General features: G+C 37.2%; 1 non-coding gene across 1 annotated transcript; it reads left to right on the forward strand.

The window, feature by feature from the left end:
* The first annotated feature begins 2,275 nt into the window (after positions 1-2,275).
* LOC128052927 (U6 spliceosomal RNA) lies at positions 2,276-2,382 on the forward strand. Its single transcript, XR_008199878.1, has one exon. It is a non-coding gene; the product is annotated as a U6 spliceosomal RNA (small nuclear RNA).
* The last annotated feature ends 5,892 nt before the right edge of the window (positions 2,383-8,274 follow it).

Consider the following 8,274-nt stretch of genomic DNA (forward strand, 5'->3'; position numbering starts at 1 on the left):
AAAAAGAGACAGAGACAGGAAAATAGAGTGTGGTCAGCATACAAGGGTGGTTTGCTAGGAATATTCAGGAACTTCAACATGAGATCATAGAGCTACAAGAAAACTCAGAAATTTTGTTCAAGGATAAAATTACTGAACAGAAGGAATACTTTACTGAAGAGACTCAAACTATAAAAGAGAGCTAAACAGAAATTTGGAAACTGAAGAATTCAATAAGTGAGATGAAGAATGCATTGGAGGCCTTCCCTGGTGGTCTGCCTGCCAATGCTGAGGACATGGGTTCAAACCCTGGTCTAAGAGGATCCCACATGCGGTGGAGCAAATAAGCCCATACATCACAGCTACTGCAGCCCACACACCCTAGAGCCTGTGCCTCACAAAAGAAGCCACTTCAGTGAGAATTCATGCACTGCAACTAGAGAGTAGCCCCTGCTCCCTGCAACTAGAGAAAGCCCACACGCAGCAGTGACAACCCAGTGCAGACTAATTAATTTATCTACTTACAAAATAACTGTAATATATAGTGGAATTATATGTAATTTTGTTCTGCATTTCCAAGTCTCCTGTAAATAAGCAAATAAACGTTTTAAAATAAAGAATGCATTAGAAAACATTAGAAATAGCACAGACCATATGAAAGAGAGAATTAATGAGCTAAAAGATGGAAATCTAGAAATTATACAGATTGTAGAGGAGAGAGAATTAAGATCTAAAAAACATGAAGAAATTCTATGAGAACAATCAAACTCTATCAAGAAGGGCAACATTAGTACATAAGGAGAAGGTGGGGAGAAGAGAGCAGAGAAATGAAAGAAGTAAACACTGAGAACTTCCTAATCCTGAGGAAGGAACTGGATATTCAGGTCTGTGAAGCTAAGAAAACAGCTAATTATTACCTCAATGCAAAAAGACCTTCTGCAAGAAACACTACATTAAAAAAACTGTTAAAATCATCCGTATGTCTTCTTTGGAGAAATGTCAATTTAGTTCTTTGGCCCATTTTTCTATTGGGTCATTGATTTTTCTGGAATTGAGTTGTATATGGATGGCTAACAAACACATGAAGAGATGCTCAACATCACTCATTATCAGAGAAATGCAAATCAAGACTACAATGAAGTACCATTTCACACCAGTCAGAATGGCTGCCATCCAAAAGTCTACAAGCAATAAATGCTGGAGAGGGTGTGGAGAAAAGGGAACCCTCTTACACTGTTGGTGAGAATGCAAACTAGTAGAGCCACTATGGAGGACAGGGTGGAGATTCCTTGAAAAGCTGGAAATAGAACTGCCATATGACCCAGCAATCCCACTGCTGGGCACACACACCAAGGAAACCAGAATTGAAAGAGACACGTGTACCCCAATGTTCATCTCAGCACTGTTTATAATAGCCAGGACATGGAAACAACCTAGATGTCCATCAGCAGACGAATGGATAAGAAAGCTGTGGTACATATACACAATGGAGTATTACTCAACCATTAAAAATAATACATTTGAATCAGTTCTAATGAGGTGGATGAAACTGGAGCTGATTATACAGAGTGAAGTAAGCCAGAAAGAAAAACACCAATACAGTATACTAACACATATATATGGAATTTAGAAAGATGGTAATGATAACCCTGTATGCGAGACACCAAAAGAGACACAGATGTATAGAACAGATTTTTGGACTCTGTGGGAGAGGGAGAGGGTGGGATGATTTGGGAGAATGGCATTGAAACATGTATAATATCATATATGAAACGAGTCACTAGCCCAGGTTCAATTCATGATACAGGATGCTTGAGGCTGGTACACTGGGATGACCCAGAGAGATGATAATGGGGAGGGAGGTGGGAGCGGGTTTCAGGATTGGGAACTCATGTACACCCGTGGCGGATTCATATCAATGTATGGCAAAACCAATACAGTATTGTAAAGTAAAAAAAATAAAATAAAATAAATTTTTTAATAAAAAATTTAAAAAATAAATAAATAAAAATTTAAAAAATTGTTAAAATCAATGGCAAAGTCACCTCAGATTAAAAGCTGCCAAAGTCAATGACAAAGAAAAATATTTAAAGGCAGTCAGGGGGAAAAGGGAAGTAACCTACAAAGAAACTACCACTGGGCTATCAGCTGATTTCTCAGCAGAAATTCTACAGGCTAAGAGAGAGTTGTTCCATGTAGGGTTCGAACTGTTTCTTTTTGACCTGCATACAGGTTTCTTGGGAGACAGATAAGGTGTTCTGTTATTCCCATCTCTTTAAGAATTTTCCATATTTTGGTGCTCGCTTCGGCAGCACATATACTAAAATTGGAATGATACAGAGAAGATTAGCATGGCCCCTGCGCAAGGATGACACGCAAATTCGTGAAGCGTTCCATATTTTTAGACATACGGATGGCTAACAAACACATGAAAAGATGCTCAACATCACTCATTATCAGAGAAATGCAAATCAAAACCACAATGAGGTACCACTTCACACCAGTCAGAATGGCTGCGATCCAAAAATCTGCAAGCAATAAATGCTGGAGAGGGTGTGGAGAAAAGGGAACCCTCCTACACTGTTGGTGGGAATGCAAACTAGTACAGCCACTATGGAGAACAGTGTGGAGATTCCTTAAAAAATTGCAAATAGAACTCCCTTATGACCCAGCAATCCCACTGCTGGGCATACACACCGAGGAAACCAGAATTGAAAGAGACACATGTACCCCAATGTTCATCGCAGCACTGATTATAATAGCCAGGACATGGAAACAACCTAGATGTCCATCAGCAGATGAATGGATAAGAAAGCTGTGGTACATATACACAATGGAGTATTACTCAGCCGTTAAAAAGAATACATTTGAATCAGTTCTGATGAGATGGACGAAACTGGAGCCGATTATACAGAGTGAAGTAAGCCACAAAGAAAAACACCAATACAGTATACTAACACATATATATGGAATTTAGAAAGATGGCAATGACGACCCTGTATGCAAGACAGGAAAAAGACGCAGCTGTCTATAACGGACTTTTGGACTCAGAGGGAGAGGGAGAGGGTGGGATGATATGGGAGAATGGCATTCTATCATGTATACTATCATGTAAGAATTGAATCGCTAGTCTATGTCTGACGCAGGATACAGCATGCTTGGGGCTGGTGCATGGGGATGACCCACAGAGATGTTATGGGGAGGGAGGTGGGAGGGGGGTTCATGTTTGGGAACACATGTAAGAATTAAAGATTTTAAAATTAAAAAAAAAAAAAAAAAGAATTTTCCATATTTTGTTGTGACCCACATAGTCAAAGGTTTTAGTGTAGTCAATGAAGCAGACATAGATGTTTTTCTGAAATTCTCTTGCTTTTTCTATGGTTCCTCTGCCTTTTCTAAATCCAGTTTGTACATCTGAAAGTTCTCGGTCCCCATATTGTTGAAGCCTAGCTTGAAGGATTTTGAGCAATACCTTGCTAGCATGTGAAATGAGTGCAGTTGTGAGGTACTTTGAGCATTCTTTGGCATTGCCTTTCTTTGGGATTGGAATGAAAACTGACCTTTTCCAGTCCCGTGGCCACTGCTGAGTTTTCCAAATTTGCTGACATATTGTCAGCACTTTCACAGTATCATCTTTCAGGATTTTAAATAATTCAGCTGGAATTCTGTCACTTCCGCTAGCTTTGTTCATATTAATGTTTCCTAAGACACACTTGACTTCGCACTCCAGGATGTCTGGCTCTCTAGGTAAGTAACCACACCATCATGGTTATCCCGATCATTTAGACCTTTTTTGTGTAGTTCTGTGTATTCTTACCACCTCTTCTTAATCTTTTCTGCTTCTGCTAGGTCCTTGCCATTTCTGTCCTTTATTATCCCTATCTTTGCATGAAATGTTCCCTTGATATCTTCAATTTTCTTGAAGAGAATTCTAGTCTTTCTTATTCTATTGCTTTCCTCTATTTCTTTGCATTCTTCACTTAAGAAGGTATTCTTATCTATCCTTGTTATTCTCTGGAACTCTGCATTCAGTTGGTTGTATCTCTTTTGCCTTTCGCTTCTCTTCTTTTCTCAGTTATTCATAAGGCCTCCTCAGACAGCCATTTTGCCTTCATGCATTTCTTTTTCTTTGAAATGGTTTTGTTCACCACCTCCTGTACAATGTTATAAACCTCCATCCATCGTTCTTCTTTCATTTTTATTCTGCTTGAAATATTTTCTGATTTTCCTTGTTATGGTTTCTTAAGTACACTTAGCATTTAAAGGTGGACATTTAATTTCCAAATACATGGGGTTTTTTAAGTACCTTTGATATTAATTTCTCATTTTGATATTAATTTCTCACTTAAATGCTTTCTTCTTTGCCATCACCCTCTGTTTTTTCAGTCTTCTAACTTTATTGAGGTTTTCAATGGCTAAGTCAAAGATCTCTCTTGGTAAATGTCACATTGCACTTGAAAATATGTGGGTTATTTTCAAATATCATTTGATATTGATTTCTAACATAATTTCACGATAAGAGAACAAACTCTATATGATTTCAACACCTTTAGACCATGAACTTTTTGCACCTTGTTTTATGTCCCTGAATAAGATCCAGTGTCTCCTAGTTTATAATCTATGGGAACTTGAATAGAATGTGTATCCTACTGTTGTGTGAAAATTGTATAAATCTTAATTATGTTGAATTGGTTCATGGTGCTTTTCATGTCTAATATATCCTTCTACCTTTCTGTATATTCACTCTATTAATTTTTAAGAGTTTGATAACAAAACTCCAACTAAAAATATTAATTTATCTACTTACAAAATAACTGTAATATATAGTGGAATTATATGTAATTTTGTTCTGCATTTCCAAGTCTCCTGTAAATGTGTTACCATACTTTCATAATTTAAAAAAGGAAAGAGGAGAAATAACAATAGTTTCCACAGATATACAAAGGCTTATAAGAGAATATGATGAATAGCTGTAAGCTGACAGACTGTATATATGACTGGTTTCCTAGTTAAAGAAATAGTTTTGGACCAGGAGAGAGCATCATATAAAAACTGAATTATGCAGCCTCAAGGCAGGGAAATTCCAGAACCTATGAGAGAAGGGTAGGATAGAGCCTTCCCTAGTGCCTTCAGAAGGAATAGAACTTTGTGGTTCTATTGATACTGATATCGGACTATTCACTGATACTGGACTTCTCGTCTCCAGAATTGTAAGGCAATAAATTTCTGTTATATCACTCATTTTGCTATACTTTGTTAGAGCAGACCTAGTAAAATAATAGAGAGATGAACAAAGTCACAGCCAATTTGGCCATTTTTAAAAGTAGTTGTGATGAAAGCCAGAGAGAAAGTGAAATTTTCCAAAATTGGAAATAGTACAGATATAGACATCCTAATGTGGAAAGGTAACAGAAAGAAACCAGCAGACTCCAGACTTGTAGACCTGCCAATGACCTTCTCTGGGTCCCAGACATAAAATCGCAAGGATTATCAATAACCTTGCTTCCCTGGTTTGCTCCAGCCAACCTGCTATTTATCATTAATTTATGACATCAAGTTTTAACTGCCATTTAGTAAATTTGCCTGTTAAATTTATTCCCACATTGTTCCCTTACTCAACTCTTTCTTCTTCTAAATTTAGCTGACCTTTTTAATGACAATGTTTCCATAAGAGATTAATTATGTGCACACATGAAGTGTCTCTGAGTTATTCAGTGACCTAAAAAGAAGTAGGGGAATGATCAAAGTATTGAAACTAAAGTGCTTATAATGTATGTTTGGAGCTCAGTGGTTGAGAGTCAGGAATACATACCAATTTATTCATACTTAAGAGTAATTAAAATTAAAGTTTGAAAGAGATGTTGGAGCCACAGTGAGGATGGGCTTTAGCCAGTTGTCACCATCTGTAGAACTAGGAGACTCTTGTTACTGAGCAGTTAAATCCAGAATTTAATCAAATCAGAGTCAAAACAGAAAGGGGTTTAGATTTCTCTTTGTCATATGAGGTCTGGAAAAAAAAAACTCTGTCCATAGAAATAAGCTTTACAGACTCTATGGACATGGCTATAGCTAGAAAAGACCACAGGAATTACTAATTCATCTGATAAGTCATCCAAAGAATTTGACTGTATAGATCTGTAGCACCAGCATTTATGTATGTCTGAAGACACACACACGTGAGTCTTTACCAAGCATTTAGATCATGAGAGGGAACTATGGCACTGATTATTTCATATTTTACTCTGGTTCGTTTGGTTGAGAGCCACAAAACTATGTTATTCATATTCTGGAGAAGAGTGGATTAAGCTATACATGAAAGTGCGAAGGGATGTGGTAACTGGGGTACAAAAGATAGATGAATTTGGTCAAACTGTGAGGAGACAAAAAGAATTTATGAAAAATGATGCACAACAGTCTACTTGGCAGGCTCTGTACCACTGTACACCTCAGTGCGTCATTAAAGATACTGTTATATTCTCTCAGAAGATGTGGCCTCTCTACTCATTGTATAAATAATGTAATGGGGGAAATGTAGTATTGCTTAAATATTCTTTGGAATTTGTTCTCCTGCTGCCTGCTTGTAAGATGAGATATTAGGAATAAATTCTGATGATATCATGCTACTTAAGTTCATGCTCAACAGTACTCTATCACTCATAAATATTTCATTTTTTAATCACAGTAATTCATATTCCATAACATTTCTAAAGTATATACCAAGAGAGACATGGAGAATAAACCAGCATATTAGGACTATACTTACCATTTAGAAATACCAGCCTCGAAAATTTCATTTAGTGACCATGCTTTCTTCTCCTGGGTTCTTAAGATTTTGTGAAATATTCCTCCCATTTAGTACTAGAAAAGTATCCAAGTACCCTAGGAACTCAGGTCACTTTAATGGTGACAATAGTGTTTGGCCTGAAACAAGTCTCCCACCAAGAATTTGCAACAATAAAGCAAACACAAAGTATCATACCAGATCCTGTATTAAACACCACAAAATGCAGAATTATTGGAATTTCAGTCAAAACTAACATTTTTGAAATGTAATAATTACAACTTGAGAAAACAAATAAAATGGAGCTTTCAGCTGAAAGCCCTATGTATTGATGAAGGAATTTAGAATCAGAAAGTGAAGAATATGAAAAACAAAACTCAAATTATTGCAAGCATAAAGAACTGAAATATTTTTTTACTTCATTCTTTAGTCTAAAGTATCAGACTATGTCATCCCAATTGGTAATTTCCTCCTTTGATGCATTCCCCCACTAGAACTCTATTTTCCAGCATTGTTGACAGTTTGTTGTAGGAATAAGGAAAGTAAGCAAAAAGGTTTAATCTAGTTTGAGTTGAGGATTTTAGGTGACAGTGGTTGAAAGTGATGGAGCCTAGAGGTAACCATGAAGATTAAAAGTAAAATGGAAAAAAAAAATTGGAGAAAATTAGAAAGATTGAATAGCAAATAAACATATTGAGTAATAGTTACAATTAATTTTTTATATAAGCATCAATACAGTCATGGGTGCTAATAAGATAACATCAGAGGTGAAAAGGAGTTGCAGTGGTAAAATAACCTGAGTGTTGTATGGGTTGTCTGCATGCTTGCTTAAAAGAAGATATGGCTAAAATTAGACCGTAAAGAATCTGCCTGCAGTGCAGGAGACCTGGGTTTGATCCCTGGGTTGGGAAGATCCCCTGGAGGAGGAAATGGCAACCCACTCCAGTATTCTGACCTGGAGAATCCCCAGGGACAGAGGAACCTGGTGGGCTACAGTCCAGGTGGTTGCAAAGAGTCAGACACGACTGAGTGACTAATAAATCAGTAAATCACACAGATGTCCAAACTCTGACATTTCCATAGGATTGATTGAGAGTTAGTTGGTGTAAGAGTGAAAAAGAAAGATAAATAGCGGTGCGATGAGACAGCTACTGGTTCAGTGGATTGAAAGTGGCTTAGGTAATCCAAGCAAATTGCAACCAGAACACTAGTGCATGTATCATACAGGAATTCTAAACACAAAAATTTTCTTTTTTGCTGACTTCACATTGTTGACAGGTTTAACAGAACTGGGTAGGAATAAGTATAGAAGTGTGAGGAGAGAGGAGGTTTCTGTTTCTTTTCATGAAAATAAAATTCCAAGAGGAAAAGAAAACTGATTCTAGAGAAAAGACATCAAATGTAGAACCAAGGTTTTTAAAAAATTGAGCAGAAATGGGCACATGGTCCAGGATATGACAGGTCCGCCTGGAAAATCCCATGGAAGGAGGGGCCTGGTGGGCTGCAGTCCACGG

The sequence above is a fragment of the Budorcas taxicolor genome, chromosome 8 (assembly GCF_023091745.1).
Source record: "Budorcas taxicolor isolate Tak-1 chromosome 8, Takin1.1, whole genome shotgun sequence".
NCBI classification, from domain to species: Eukaryota; Metazoa; Chordata; class Mammalia; order Artiodactyla; family Bovidae; genus Budorcas; species Budorcas taxicolor.